This window comes from Salmo salar, chromosome 09 (genome assembly GCF_965601325.2).
Source record: "Salmo salar chromosome 09, fSalSal1, whole genome shotgun sequence".
In the NCBI taxonomy this organism is placed as follows: Eukaryota; Metazoa; Chordata; class Actinopteri; order Salmoniformes; family Salmonidae; genus Salmo; species Salmo salar.
This window is the reverse complement of record NC_138299.1, coordinates 17,371,366-17,384,967: the sequence shown is the minus strand read 5'-3', so window position 1 is coordinate 17,384,967 and position 13,602 is coordinate 17,371,366. Positions and strand designations below refer to the sequence as shown.

The window sequence follows — 13,602 nt, the reverse complement described above, 5'->3', positions numbered from 1 at the left end:
ATTCTATTTAGATATTCTTATATATTGTACATTACTAATGTTTTGAAGTTTGATTCAAAATATTACAAGACAATCAAAATGATTGTGACAAGTGAAAACGTTTCCAGCCATATTGCAACATTGTTGCATTGTTTGAGAAGGGCGCAGTATTGCCGCTTGCACTGTTCTTTGAGAAGTCGACTCCAGACCGCGATATATTTTGGCATTTGACTGGCAATAAGAGTAATAACCAAAAACAGTGCAGTCATATGTAGTTTCACAACTTAGCACAATGTGTTACAATATTTGACTTTTTTTTTTACTAGATGTTGAATATGAGTCTTAATGAATTATAATTGTCCCAATCAGCTAGTTATGACAAAATGCTTGAAACACTGGACTCAACTCAAAACTGTGATATTTTGGTTAAACAACCACAGCCAATGTTGTATTGGAACACCTAGCTCTCGAAAACCCTTCTCCATATGTAGTTTGCAGTCCTTACATTCGCCAACTGTTGGCTCCACGTGAACTAACGTTACAATTCAGACGCTGTGTATTATCGTTTAGAAACGTCAGTAGTCATCGCTTTCGAAACATGCTGATATGCCCCTCATATTTCATATCAGCAAGAGGTAATCTTTCAAATAAAAAATATACACTTACTGTAGCAGTTTTGCACAGATCCACAAGCTGTGTGTGCCTCCAGTTGTCAAACTACACTTCCTCCCAAGTTAGGTTTACACACAGGTGTTCGGAGCAAGCTGGATAGCTAATTTCCACAGGTTGCATCCTACGTCTTCCATGAACAAGGGATGTAACGTGCAGATAAGGCTATGAGGGAACACTGACCCTAATAAAGGTGTGTAGTAGTTTAATCTTTTGGTTTTGTGAAAATAATGTTTTGCTGATATGAAAGATAAGTTCCTTGTGTTTCCAAAACCATACCTCAATCAATGCGTTTTAACGTTCAGAGGAGCACCGGGATCTTATTTTAAAAAAACCTGACCAGAAGATATTATCATCAATAGGTGCTAAAGCAGTTAGTATATATAAATGAGGTATGGAACACCCAGCAGGTTCTTGCTCTGAGACTTCAATCTGGAATGCTGGTTATGGAAATGTTGGACATCGCCAAAGGACTATACCTGAGCCCTTTCACAACGTTGGCATGTAAAGTGACTGTCTGCTACTGGTATATGAAGTATCAACAGTCACCGATACACAGCTACACTCCACCTTTGCTTCAAGAGATGTCATGGGAAGTATATGAAACATTTTAGGTGGATAGAAGTGCCTCTTGTGCTCGCCCTTATCAAAATCTGAAGGATCAAAAGGTGTTTCAACTTCCAAGTACAATATGTCAACATGACCCAAGGCCATCTGCCAGTGAATTCTCAACCTGGTCTCAGAGCATTTCGTATTATTCTGTACGCAAACCCGAAACACTCCATTTAGTATCATATGTTACGTTTCGTATGGTATGTATTAATTTGTGGATGTCCATCACCCATTTCGTATGATATGGTACAAATTTGCAAAACGTATGATATTTTACGGATTATAGCTAGGTGGCTAACGTTAGCTAGCTCGTTAACATTAGCTAGGAGTTGGGTTAGAGTTAGGGGGAAGGGTTAGCTAACGTGCAAAGTAGTAAGTAGTTGAAAAGTTGCTCAAATGCAAAAGTTGTACGTGATGAGATTTGAACTCATAACCTTTGGGTTGCTAGATGTTCGGGTTATACGCCCAACTAACCACCCTCCCTTTCCTTTTTGCCTTAAGTAACAATACCAAACATAACATGTCATACTAAATGGTGTGTCTCAGAGTTACGTACAGAATAAGACCAGGTTGAGTATCTGTATGTCAAGAGAAAAGTAAGATCTGAAATGGTTTGATATATTCTAGGCCTTCATTTTTTTCAGAGTAAAGTTATTTGATAATTCCTACTTCTTTCATTGGCCTGAACTGAAAATCCACAGCCACCTGCTCTTCAGTAGTTGCTGAATGAAGCAAACCTGGTGTGTAGGCCTCCTACTGTTCCTGTTCAGTGTGTAGATATGCTAAAGGGATTGTGGGGGGTTACTCTGTGCGCCCAATGAATAGAGCCATTTCAGTGGATGGAGGGTGGATTAGCTCAGTAGACAGCCAGAGAGGAGAACGAGCAGGTCCTGTCTGACTCAGCAGTTATCCACTGGAGGGTCTTACCACTGGATTTTTAGAGGGCTCTGTTCAGTGGACAGCCAATGAACAGCCGCTATGCCTAAAATGACAACGGGCCATTTGTGCCTAACATGCGGTTTAAACTCAACAAACACCAGTGATGCCTGTGCTAATCGCCCTAAGGTTGTTTTCTTCAGAGGGATCATGGTTGCTTCAGTGTGTTTTTGGTCAACAGACGTTTGTTGACTTGATTGTTTGAAGACTATTAGTAGTGGTCCGTGAATGTATATTGTGACTGAAAGGCTAGTTAAATCTCTCCATTTAACATTGTTTGACTGGATGTCCTGCGGCACCGTTCTCACCAGGTCGTCAAGCGATCATTAAAAGGATTACATTTATTTTTATCGTCAATTGCACACAAGGTCTAACTGAAACTTGACTTCCTCTTTTAACTGTCTCGTAATAAAGCAACACCTCACGGCACAACACCTTTCCCCAATGTGACCTACTTGTTGTTGTGTCTGTACTGACAGATGTGAACACACGCACACTACATGGTAATGCATGTCAATTATTTTTCATTGTCAGACCCCAGTAAGACTAGCTGTCGCCATTGGCGCCGGCTAATGGGGGTCTTAATTAAATCAAACCCCTCTGAATTGGAGAGGTGCGGGGGCTGCCACATTGGGTACCCAGGGAGCTGCTGTTGTGGAAATTGAAATGCCTTGCTTATGACAGATTTTTCAACTTGTCGGCTCAGCGACTCAAACTGGCAACCTTTCGGTTATTGACTCAATGCTCTAACCACTAGGCTACCTGCCGCCACTCACCATACTACCTCATGCACTAATATGGTGAAATTCACTTTATACAGTTTGAATTCAAATTAAAATGTTCCTTTGCAATTGTACTAACAAACAAAAGCACACAGACACATGTAGGACCACACCGGGTTTAGAAGTTGATGGCAGACCCCAGTCATTTTCCAAATATAGTCTTGAATCCATGACTAATGCCCAGACTGAGGTGAGCTAGTGATATTCTGAGAACGTTTTAGTTCAGAATTCAGCTGAGTAGTTTCACACTTTCAACTCACTTAATTTTTTTCTCCCTACTTGTCCTCCTACTTACTTGGGAAAGTGTGTCAAGTTTGTTCAGGCTTTCCCGAATATGCAAATGTACACATACTGTTCAAGTTGGTGAGTAAGAAGAGGCATTCATAGTAATGTGAGTTTTGCCACACACAAACTGTCTGCTGACTGTAGTTTTAAGATAAATATCAGCAGTATAGTGTTACAGTAACGGTATGTTCCAAGGGTTTCAATATTTGACAACAAAATACTCCAAGCTCAACTGCTCTTGCATGCAGACTGTTGTAATTGGTGTGAGAAATGTAGTGACGGGTTTATTTTTAAGCAATGGGCCACGATTAGCAAGTGGTTGATCTAGTGGCCTACATCTGTCCCAATGAGGTAACAGGATGGAAGTGTCAAAAGTATAGAGTGTGCATTGACATGCCAAATTGGTGATTAGCATGTGTGTACAGGATTGTGCATGCAGTAAGAGTGTACAACCATAGCTGCAAGAAGATGTTTGGGGGTGGGGGGTGCTGCAATAATTTTTTCCCAGGCTATGTATGCATGTTTTCCAGGCTAGGCATGTCCGAGGCCTTATGATCCTTATCGGGCAATAATCGTGTCGCCGCGTAGTGTTGACCCTTATTAAGCCATGCGCCTCTCTCTACTACACATGAGAATGCCCTTCTCTCTCCTCCCATACGCTGGTACATGTTTGAACAGTCCTCACAATGAAGGCTTTATTAATCCCCTATGATAACCTGCATCGACTGTGTGTACAGCCAGCAGAGAGGCTGGTGTTCATGTCATCTGAACTGGTCTTAGCGCCACGGGACTCCCCTCCACCCTACCAGTGTCCCGTTTTATAGAAGTAAAGAGGCAGGTTTTTCCATGGAAATCATTCAGATAAAACCGTGTCCTTTGTCACTAACCAATTTCCAGTCATTCTCTCTTTAGAGCTGACCTATTGATCTAGAGAGATCTGTTGGACTTCCTAATGGGAAGGGTTTTAGACTTCTGGGAAGCTGTGTAAGAGGATTTTCCCCGGGGGACAGGGACTTGAAAGTGATGACGATGGTTGCGCCCTGCCTGTCCTGTTTGTTTAACCTGATCGGTAAGAGCTCACCATAATGGGGACTTCTTAATACATCGTTAATATTTCTCCTTTGTCCTAGTTGTGTGCAACAGTATTGGATTGAGTGAGTTGGTGGTTAGGCCAAGGATTTAATGATTTATTAGAATGTACACAATATTTTCTGAGGTAAAAGGTTGCATAAAAGGTTGCAAACTGTAAACCAGAATCCGTTGACATTTGCATGATCCACCAACATTCATTTTATGATGCTCTGGAAACTGGGCAGCGGCAGTTTGCTTTTCATGTGCATCACAAATCTCCCAGATCATCTGAGCTTAGCAGTGCTGCTAGAGGTTTGGCCCCAGTCTGCCCTAAGAGTATTGGCCTCAAACACACACAGAGCTTAACACTTGGGGACTGAAAAGAACTGCAACCTGAGGTGGCACTGCACAGGGCACCACGGGTCACTGCAGCATAGTGGTTGACTGCCCACGCAGAGAGTTGTTTGTGTGTGCGCTTGAGAGCGAGAGATGGTATACCTCAAATTCTGAATAATTTGAGGGATATTCCTGGACTTAACATAGTGTTGTAAACAACTGAAATGGTTGGTATTTATTTTGACCTCACAATAGAATGTCTGTTAATTATGTGTTTTGTGTTATGCACAGTGACAACAAATAAGCCATCAGTCACGAGTGACAAATAGGCCTGTTAGATAAGGGCAGGAAGTGCACATTACAGTGGTGTTGCTGGTAATACCAAAGCATTATGGAGTCAGCTATGCTATAACAGTCACTGGATATGACAGGAATGTGTTGGGCTGGCTTTCTGCTACTGAACCAAACTACTGCCTCAGTGAATCAGCAGTGAAAACACGCGTGAATGTCCTTTTATGCACTTGCCCCACCAGTTGCTTCTCGAGGATTTACATGCCTGAGCCAGAATGACTGCTCAGCCTCTCTCGGTAAAGAGCACACTGCATATACACATACAAGTCCAAGTCTTCTCACTCTACCTCACACTGTTGTTGTTCACTCATTTATCCTAAGCGCTCTCATGCTACAACAAAATTAACATATGTTGTATACTGGTAATTGAGCAATATTTTGTGGCTCTCAAGTAGGCCTAGATGGTCATGTATACTGTATGGTATGTGAGACCGCATGTAAAGAACATGTCTAGGCAAGTCTACATTCTACCAACCACAGGCAGTCCCAAGAGATTGCTTTCCTCATGTTGGCTATCCCCACTGTTGACATTAACACAAGTAATGTCTAGGGTTGCACATTTTGGGGAATATTCAGTGGTGGAAACTTTCCATGGGAATTAATGGAAGTATATGCAAATTAATATTCATACCATTTAAATGTAGATGTTTTTTTTCATTGGATATATTTACCATATCATATGGAGACAGAAACATACAACTTTTACCTTTATCATAAGTAGACATAATTGCAAATGATTAAATCCTTCCAATAGAAAAAAAAATGTTATGTAACTTTAATTAAATGAGTTGACTCATCACATGGGATGATTTTACTGAACAACAAAGGGGAATATTGAATGATCCCCAATGATCCATCGCGTCTCCCAAAAACGTTTTCAACATACATCTGTAAAATTATAGTCTAGAAACTAAAGTTTTGGTTGTCTTCCTCTCAGGCTTCCATGTCTTCTCCCTGGACCTCATCAATGTCCACCTCTTGAACATCAGATTCTGAGGCCTCATCTTCACTGTCACTTTCCAACCTTGTTGAGGATGGCTCGTTGTCAGGCTCAAAAAGACTCAAATTTGCCCGGATGGCCACCAATTATTCAACCCTTGTATTGGTCAGCCTGTTGCGTGCTTTGGTGTGTGTGTGTGTTACCAAACAAGGACCAAATGCGCTTTGAGTCTGCTGATGTTGGTGGGATTTGGAGGATGATGGAGGCAACAGGGGAAAGAGCCTCAGATCCACAAAGTCCCTTCCACCAGGTGGCTGATGAGATATGTTGGCACCACTGCCATATTGCATCTCCATCCCAAAGCCCTTGCTTGGAAGTGTACTTCGCCAGACTGCCAAGAACCTTGCCCTCATCCAGGCCAAGGTGGCGAGACACAGTAGTGATGACACCATAGGCCTTGTTGATCTCTGCACCAGACAGGATGCTCTTGCTAGCATACTTTGGGTCCAATATGTACGCTGCGGCGTGTATGGACTTCAGGCAGAAGTCTTCACACTTTTTGATGCATTTCAGAACTGCAGTTTCCTCTGCTTGGAGCAACAGTGAAGTTGGCAGGGTAGTACCGATTTCTTCTCTTACATCTGCAAGTAGAGTCTGAACATCAGACAGGATGGCATTGTCTCCCTCAATCAGTGCAATATCTACTGCTATAGGTTTCAGGCTGCTTACCACTCTCTCCCAAAATACATCATCCAGGAGGACCCTCTTGATGGTCCTGTCCATATCGGCAGACTGTGATATGGACATTTCTTGGAGAGACTCCTTCCCCACCAGGAGACTGTCAAACATGATGACGACCCACCACCCCAATGGGTGTTGCTGGACAGCTTCAAAGTGGTGCTCTTATTCTTCTCACTTTGCTTGGTGAGGTAGATTGCTGCAATAACTTGATGATCTGTCACATACCTAACCATTTCCTTGGCTCTCTTGTAGAGTGTATCCATTGTTTTCAGTGCCATGATGTCCTTGAGAAGCAGATTCAATGCATGAGCAACACAGCCAATGGGTGTGATGTGAGGGTAGGACTCTTCCACTTTAGACCAAGCAGCCTTCATGTTCGCAGCATTGTCTGTCACCAGTGCAAATACCTTCTGTGGTCCAAGGTCATCGATGACTGCCTTCAGCTCATCTGCAATATAGAGACCGGTGTGTCTGTTGTCCCTTGCGTCTGTGCTCTTGTAGAATACTGGTTGAGGGGTGGCGATGATGTAGTTAATTATTCCTTTCCTACAAACATTTTACCACCCATCAGAGATGATTGCAATACAGTCTGCTTTCTCTATGATTTGCTTGACCTTCACTTGAACTCTGTTGAACTCTGCATCCAGCAAATGAGTAGATACAGCATGTCTGGTTGGAGGGGTGTATGCTGAGTGAAGAACATTCAGAAATCTCTTCCAATACACATTGCCTGTGAGCATCAGAGGTGAACCAGTTACATACACAGCTCGAGCAAGACATTCATTAGCATTTCTCTGACTACGTTCCTCCATTGAGTCAAAAAAACTTCTGATTTCAGGAGGACCATGAGCTGTTGCTATCGATAAGGTGTCTACTTCTATTTGAGGTGAAAATGATGAATCAGAGGGACTTTTGTCAGAAGTTGCTTGTTGTGCGCTTTATGCACTTGGCCAGATGATTCTGCATCTTTGTTGCATTCTTCACATGATTTGGCACAGTATTTGCAAATGTACACAGCTTTTCCTTCTACATTAGCTGCAGTGAAATGTATCCACATGTCAGATAGTGCCCGTGGCATTCTCCTGTAAAGATTAGAAAAAAAAGAGTAATAAAAATACAATTCCATGAACAGATAAATAGTTAAGCAGTTAGATTAAACAACTCCTTTGTAAGATAAACGTTTGAAAATGAAACATGTATGGAAACAGGGGAATTAACACTCCTCAGTAAGTAGGCTCAAGCAAGCTAAAACCCACATGGTAGCAAAAACTAACTAGCAGAAATTGTTAACAAGTTAGAAATGATTTAAACACACTTTGCTGTAGGCTACTATTTACAAGTTAACAAAAAATGTTGTATGTCATATAAAATATATTCACCCCACCCAGTATTGTAATCAAAACTTAGAAAAGCATGTAGTCCTTGGCTCAGACAGTGTAGTAGTCTGGGCTCAATAGCATCTCATTAGTGTGCAAGATGTTGAGAATCAGCTGTACATGTGATGGAAGAATGCACTGTGCATGCAGAGGGTTGCAACTCCATTGAATTGGGGATAGTTTAAACAAAATATGCCACAAGACCTAGAATTGCCTTACGTGTATCCCACAAAAAAAGGTTCACTGTTATAAGCTAACTTATTTTTATTTTTGCTGAATTTAAGCAAAATTCCAGGGCTTAACTTCCCTTGAAAAATGTCCATACGAATTACGGAAATTTCCTGGAAAGTTTCCGACCCTTTGCAACCCTAGTAATGTCTAGGGCACCCATTTAGTCGACTGGTCGAAAGGTTCTTGCTCGACCGAGATTTCTTTAGTCAAGCAGTAGCCCCCCCAAAAAATAGATATACATCTATCTCATGGTGTACAAGACCGGTCTGATTCGTGCCTGTCTGAGTGGACTGATCCATTGTGAAGGCCGTAGGGATGGCACAGTCCATCACCCTAAGACATGTGCTACTGAAATTGTATATGGTTATATTGCATAGGAACAATGGTGCAACACTAATAAAAAGAATATTATTTTATAACAAAAGCGCTTTCTCCCGCATTGGATAGTGGTCACTGTCCGCGGTTCAGAAACACATCGGTGCGCTGTTGAATTGGCACCTTTTCCTAGACCATGTTGCTGTGTGCATAATAGCAAAGTTAATCAGTATATTGGTGTTGAGAACAATTCCACACATCTGACTTCCCCTTTTACCTCATGATCAACCAGTAGCTAAACATTCCTCAGTTTACGAGTTTATTTGTCACGTCCTCTGCATCCGTTTTTCTGTTATGGTGTTCAGAGTTTGTTATAACCAATTTATTGATGTGATTGACGTGCTATAGGTCAGGCCATATTGGTCACGTGCATGCGACGCATACATGTGTCACGTAAAGAGAGCTAGGGTTGAGGGAATAGGGAATGTTTTTCCTAAACAAATTAGGGATTTCAGTAACAACGTTAAAGTCAGAAATGGCTGTAATTATGTTGCAGCTTCAGCAACACGGACAGCGCAATAAACACTGATGTTCTGTGGTGGTCGCTGCAGCAGGGAGGAGAGACAGACAGCACTATAAACACTGATGTTCTGTGGTGGTCGCTGCAGCAGGGAGGAGAGACACGGCACTATACACACTGATGTTCTGTGGTGGTTGCTGCAGCAGGGAGGAGAGGGAGACAGCACTATAAACACTGATGTTCTGTGGTGGTCGCTGCAGCAGGGAGGAGAGACAGACAGCACAATAAACACTGATGTTCTGTGGTGATCGCTGCAGCAGGGAGGAGAGACAGACAGCGGGTGATAGTCACAGTCACTCACTGTCTTCTTTTTTTTTAACACAGTGCAGCAAGTCTGAGCCTGGCCCGGCACAATCAAATCAATTGCTGGTCCGACTACCTCTAGTCATTTGTGTGTCCTAATTATTTAATCAAATCGTGTGCTTAAAGCATCAGACAAGCTCATTGAAAATAGTTGATTAGATTTAAAAAAACACAGAATGTATCTACATATGGAAAAATGCATGTTTAAAAATGTTGACCAATCGATTCGTCGGCCAAGTTTTTTTGGGGGGGTCGAAGACAGCCCTAGTAATGTCTGCCTTTTGTAGTTTAACTTATCAGTAGTCTGAGTGCTAACATATATCTCCTGTCTCAAGGAGAATATTACCATTTCAGTGGTCCAACACAATCCTATAACTAGGATTAGTGTGTGGTTCTTTTCATTCAGAATGTGCTTCTTTCCCTCCATTCAGGTCTGTCAATGTACTGTAAGTGTTGGCAAGCATCCATATCTAGCTAGAGATGTTTACACACTGTAACTGCCTCTTTAGATCAGCTACCTCTTGTTGACTCCCTACATTAAAATGTCCTGATGTACAAAGCAGCTGTGATGGACCCGCTTTCTTTTTCCACTTTCCTCTAGCAGCTCTCCTTACTGTGGCCCTACGACTGTGGCAGGCAGGGTGGTGAGAGAATGGATGGATGAGGGAGGTTTGGCGGGCTTCAACCAGGATATGAAAAACACCTGGTGGACCCTTGGGAAATCCCACTGTCTTTTGGTTAATTACAAGTCGTGTGTGTGTGTGTGTGTGTGTGTGTGTGTGGTGTGTGTGTTCAGATGTGTTGTGTGAATTTGACAGTTTTATGACATCACTAACAAGGGGTAGATAAGGCAACATGGATGTGCCACGCTTCGGTTTTCATTCAAATGTGATGGGACTGGGAGTCACCTTTTTTGTTTTGTAATTAAAGGAGGGTTGTGAAAATTTCACAGAGAAATATTCAAAATACCTCCCAGTGAAGTCATACCTCTTAAGGGGAAAATCTGACACATGCTTTAAAGGCTTTGTCTTTAGTTCCTTCTGCCAGGGTTCCCCTTTACCCTCCAGGGACTGGGCTTTCATGGAATGATGATCAACCTAGTTTTCCACCAATATCTTGGAAGAATTCGCTGACACATTTGCTTTTCCAGAGGTCTGCTCCTTCATAGAGTACTTGTTAGTGCTGTGTCATGTTCTGTGTGGGTATTTGCAGCAGTGCCGAATGGCCTGCTGTGTTCTATTATCTGATGAATTCAACTGCTAATATCAGGTCAAATTCATACTAATCCTCTCCACAAACAGTAGTACTAAGCCCTTGAATTTCAAACAACACACTTTTCCTTGTCAACCTACGCTGAATGGGCACTACAAAAGAATTGAGGTGTGTTTTGAATGGTCGAACCATAATGTTTAACTACCCAGCAGCACCTGCATTTGTTTAAACAGGAAGGGTAGGGGTGAGGCCTGACTCAGACAAAGAGAAAATCTCAATTGGTTTTCCTCGACTCGTATCGCCTCTCTCCTCCGTCCTCTCAACGCCTTACTTTTGAAAAAGGTCAAAGGTAATGAAGGAGCTGAGGGGAGGAAACATGGAAACAAATGCTCTTGATTGAAATGACTCCTTCTCCACTCTCACTTCATCAGGCAAATTATCATTAATGGGGTGGAATCCCAAAATAAATGTTTAAAGTTATAAAAGCAAATTGAACTCGATGTGCAAGACATTTTATAGATGAAAGGATAAGTAGTGTATCGTTTTTAAATATGTGGATGCTTTTTCTCAGAAAACAACAGCTGATTCAAAGGGGGTATGGTGGATTTCAAACACTTCCGGGCTAGAACCCAAAAAGATACTCTTGTGCATTCTCCTGTGAAGTAGGTAATTGAGGAGGTGAGCAGACTGTTCTACTAACGAATTGACTTACTCGAGCATTTGACCACTAATCGGTTACTGGGTCACGGATGAGTCGAGGAGAGTACTGACTCCCAAAGAGTCAGTACTCGGGGAGCATCATGGGATATGATATGTTTTCCTTTCATTGGTGCTCACTGGGAAAAGCTGACTCTTTTCACCACCTCTACTTCTGTTTCCAAAGTCCCATTTTAGACCAATTTCCAGTCAACAGTAAATTCACGTTGACAGAATTTTGGTGGGTTTAATTTACAATAATCTGTTACTCAATTTTGTTCTGTCATGATAGTGTTGAGAGACATGGAACAGGTGCGTTGAAAGGTTCAAACAAGAGAAGCACACCTGGATATGAAAAGGGTGTGTTTTTGTGGTTAAAAAAAAAAGATTATTGCCGTGTTACTGTTCCACTGCCAGAAGGAACTGGTCGATCATGCATGATTTGTGGGAGTTCTTCCCATCTGTTTGTGTGTCACTCACATGCATCATAAGAGATCTAGAAACACATTGTGTGTCGAAGAGAAAGAGTGAGACCCCGGCAGCGGTGTAAAGTACTTAAACTCTCTAGGGTCGGCGGGAAGAAATCGTCCCACCTACGTAACAGCCAGTGGAATCCTGTGGCGCGTTATTCAAATACCTTAGAAATGCTATTACTTCAATTTCTCAAACATATTACTATTTTACACCATTTTAAAGACAAGACTCTCGTTAATCTAACCACACTGTCCGATTTCAAAAAGGCTTTCCAACGAAAGCAAAACATTAGATTGTCAGCAGAGTACCCAGCCAGAAATAATCAGACACCCATTTTTCAAGCTAGCATATAATGTCACATAAACCCAAACCACAGCTAAATGCAGCACTAACCTTTGATCTTCATCAGATGACAATCCTAGGACATTATGTTATACAATACATGCATGTTTTGTTCAATCAAGTTCATATTTATATCAAAAACCAGCTTTTTACATTAGCATGTGACGTTCAGAACTTCCGGTGAATTTACTAAATTACTCACGATAAACGTTAACAAAAAACATAACAATTATTTTAAGAATTATAGATACAGAACTCCTCTATGCACTCGCTATATCCGATTTCGGTGAACGCACATTTTGCAATATTCTAAGTAGATAGCCCGGCATCACAGGGCTAGCTATTTAGACACCCACCAAGTTTAGCCCTGACCAAAGTCAGATTTACTATAAGAAAAATGTTATTACCTTTGCTGTTCTTCGTCAGAATGCACTCCCAGGACTTCTACTTCAATAACAAATGTTGGTTTGGTTCAAAAGAATCCATAGTTATGTTCAAATATCCTCTGTTTTGTTCGTGCGTTCAAGACACTATCCGACTGGTAAAGAAGGGTGACGCGCACGACGCATTTCGCGACAAAAAAATTCTAAATATTCCATTACCGTACTTCGAAGCATGTCAACCGCTGTTTAAAATCATTTTTCTCGTAAGAAAGCGATAATATTCCGACCGGGAAAGCGTGTTTAGGTTCAAAGAGAGATAAAATAAAAACATGGGGTCGACTCGTGCACGCGCCTCCGTCCCATTGTCCTCTGATAGAGCACTTACCAAAAGCGCTAATGTTTTTCAGCCAGTGGCTGGAATTACATTATTCAGCTTTTTCATGCCTTCTGAGAGCCTATGGGAGCCGTAGGAAGTGTCACGTTACAGCAAAGATCCCCAGTCTTCAATAAACAGAATCAAGAAGCTCAAGGAATGGTCAGACAGGCCACTTCCTGTAAGGAATCTTCTCAGGTTTTTGCCTGCCATATGAGTTTTGTTATACTCAGACACCATTCAAACAGTTTTAGAAACTTTAGGGTGTTTTCTATCCAAAGCCAATAATTATATGCATATTCTAGTTTCTGGGCAGTAGTAATAACCAGATTAAATCGGGTACGTTTTTTTATCCGGCCGTGCAAATACTGCCCCCTACCCCCAACAGGTTAAGTAAATCTACTTTATAAGTCTTTTTTTTGGGGGGGGGGGGGGGGGGTTGGTTGGTTGGTTATCTGTACTATACTAAACTATTTATATTTTTGACTTGTACTTTCACTCAGGGGCAGAAATCCTGGGGGGGACACGACCCCCCCCCCATCCTGGGAAAAATATGATTTTTTTTATCACTGAAACATAACTATGTAATTTAAATAATATTAATAATACGCAATG

The 13,602-nt window shown here is 41.8% G+C and overlaps 1 protein-coding gene across 2 annotated transcripts in view; it reads left to right on the top strand.

Moving 5' to 3' along the window:
• The window catches only part of LOC106610791 (connector enhancer of kinase suppressor of ras 3), a 61,547-nt gene that overhangs the window by 521 nt on the left and 47,424 nt on the right, over positions 1 to 13,602 (top strand). The gene's annotated exons all lie outside the window — the stretch shown is intronic.